The 2,500-nt window shown below is 31.3% G+C and overlaps 1 protein-coding gene across 8 annotated transcripts in view; it reads right to left on the minus strand.

Moving 5' to 3' along the window:
* Nucleotides 1–179: 179 nt before the first annotated feature.
* LOC125045204 (phosphopantothenoylcysteine decarboxylase subunit SIS2-like) overlaps nucleotides 180–2,500 on the minus strand; it is a 52,543-nt gene continuing 50,222 nt past the window's right edge. For all 8 annotated transcript variants that reach the window (XM_047642337.1, XM_047642334.1, XM_047642335.1 and 5 more), the window contains one exon: nucleotides 180–2,500. This exon is cut by the window's right edge and continues 526 nt beyond it. The gene's annotated coding sequence lies outside the window, so the exon portion shown is untranslated.

Genomic DNA, 2,500 nt, shown 5'->3' on the forward strand with positions numbered 1-2,500 from the left:
ATGATTCCAACAGTATCTCAAACAGCTTTACAACATGGCATTTGCACCATGTCCAATTCCGATAACATCCTACTTAACAATGCATATCATAGATACCCAGCCGGGGATGACTGTACACATTTTCCTCATTTCCCTATCATTTTCTTCAAGATTCAATACACCACAATGATAAGGAAGCATTAAAAAGCACCATTTTATTCAATTTCTAGCCAAGATTACATAAACTAGTGGAAGATTATTCCAGCCGTGTTTTCTTCACTAAGCTCCATCACGTAATGGCAATGCTACAGGATCACCGACATTTTTATCTCCTGACTAATCAATGAAATACACTAAACCAAACTAAGCAAACAAAACAACCACCCTATTTACAGAGCAACAGGCTTTTTTCACTCTAGTAAAATCATACTTAAGAAGATACATTACCTGACATATTTCTTTCAACAAAATATCAGTGAGCAATAGAGTATCAGACACATTTTTCAGATACAATTTTTCATCTTCACCTGAGACCAAACCTCAATCTTTTGGAAAATTCTAACATGTCAGAAATTATCCATCTCCACACTTGTTATTCCTTTCTGCTTTCATTATAAACTATCAATTCCACCTTTCATTTTCCACCTGTATTTTTTCTTTCTTTCTTTCTTCCTCTACTTTTATGTATTTTGTCGATAAAGTGATCAATAATTATCCCTACCACTTCCAGGTACAATGACAAAATGCAAGTATTATGCCAAAATAAAAACTCTTAAGACACAATAACAATTTTTTAACTTTCCCATTCTTGAAAGAAATTTGTGATATGTGAGACAGTTCCCTCTTTCATACAATTCTCTTTGACTCTGGAATCTCATATAACAAACAATATGTGAAAATGAAGAGTAGATAATCTATATTATAACATGTAAATTTGTCTTTTATATGAATGTATTTTTCACATCAGTCTAGTTTCAAAATATTTTTGTTATTTCAAATAATGAAATAACACAAACTGATTTCCAAGACTAAAGTATCTATGGTTCTCCTTGTGCATAGTTTAAGTAACCCTTGCAGTGTGCATCCTTAGTAAATTTACCTTCCATGGTCTCTTTGGCAACACAAGCAAAACAAATATATAAACAGTATGAAAACTAAGAATCATTATTTGGGTGTCACATAATTTCCCTATTAGTGAATTATTAGTTCTCGTTGCATTTTTTTTCTCTTTTTTTTCAGGAAAAAGGAAGACTTTCAAGTTGGCTATAATCTAAGTCATACAACTAATATTGTTTCCTTATCATAATTTCTATCTTTAATAACATTCTGATCAAACTGGAAATCTAATTAAAGAAAAAAAAAAAAAAGAGAAAATCACAGAGCTTTCGCATTTCTTTCAATTGCATATTTTGTAACAATTAGAAATACTCAAAATAAATCTTAATTCTATACCTCTTTAGCACTCTTTCAGAATAGTTCACGAAATATATGACATTTCCAATCAAGGAATATCCACCTCATTTACATACACGTTTGCCAGTGCCTATGAATGGCAGATTTCAAACACACTTTCCCAGAACAACTTCGTGCCTTCTTTTCTCTTCAAAAATACAAGCTTCTGCTAGCCTGATGGAAGAGTCAGGTAAATACACAAGTCATTAATAATATACAGTATTATCAAAATGTTTTGTCTTTTCTTTTTTCTTACAAATGTTCACCATTACTTTATATACATTAATATTCACAATTATAGTATATGACACCAAGAGAAAGACAAATTAAAGATAAGATAAACTCAAATATATCAATGATGAATCTCAAAAGCAAACCCCCCACTATGAAGTCCTCCTAAGTAACACTAGAAAATTAAATATCACCACAGAACTCATTGCTAGGACTAGTATAGCCACTATCCCTACATCCTAGCAAATCCCTAAATCTGTTTAAACTATCTAATAAAGCTCTTTTAATGAAAGAAGAACTAGTTTTGGTGCATTTTATTCTACAGCAACCAGCTCTGGAATCATTGTTTTATTATCCTTGTATAGGTCTATATTTACATTTACAACAAATCAGTGAAAAGTTGGCATGATGGACAGCATCTAATGTAAAGAAAGTTCTGATATTGACCTATGGCAACACCCTTAATATACATTTTAGATGCATTTGATGTATAAGTTCTGCCTCTGACCAAAATGAAAAGCAATCTATTGAGTGGAAGGGAAATGTATTTATGTGATATTAATGTGAAGTCAGATAAGAAGTGATACTTTCCTAGTTTTGCCTTTTCTAAAGTTAGTGATTATCTTGTGAAACTTTGTGTAGAGCTAGGAAGTTATAAAGTACCGTATATCAATAATCTTTCTACCCTGATTTTAATCAATACCCTTCAGAATACTCTTTTTCATTTTATAGTTATTTTCTTTATCCTGCAAACTCACACAGCCATTTTAAGACAACAAACACATAATCACATATTAGTCATCCTTATCCCCTGTGAATTATCTTTAATCTGAAAAAA

The sequence above is a fragment of the Penaeus chinensis genome, chromosome 37 (genome assembly GCF_019202785.1).
Source record: "Penaeus chinensis breed Huanghai No. 1 chromosome 37, ASM1920278v2, whole genome shotgun sequence".
Lineage (NCBI taxonomy): Eukaryota > Metazoa > Arthropoda > Malacostraca > Decapoda > Penaeidae > Penaeus > Penaeus chinensis.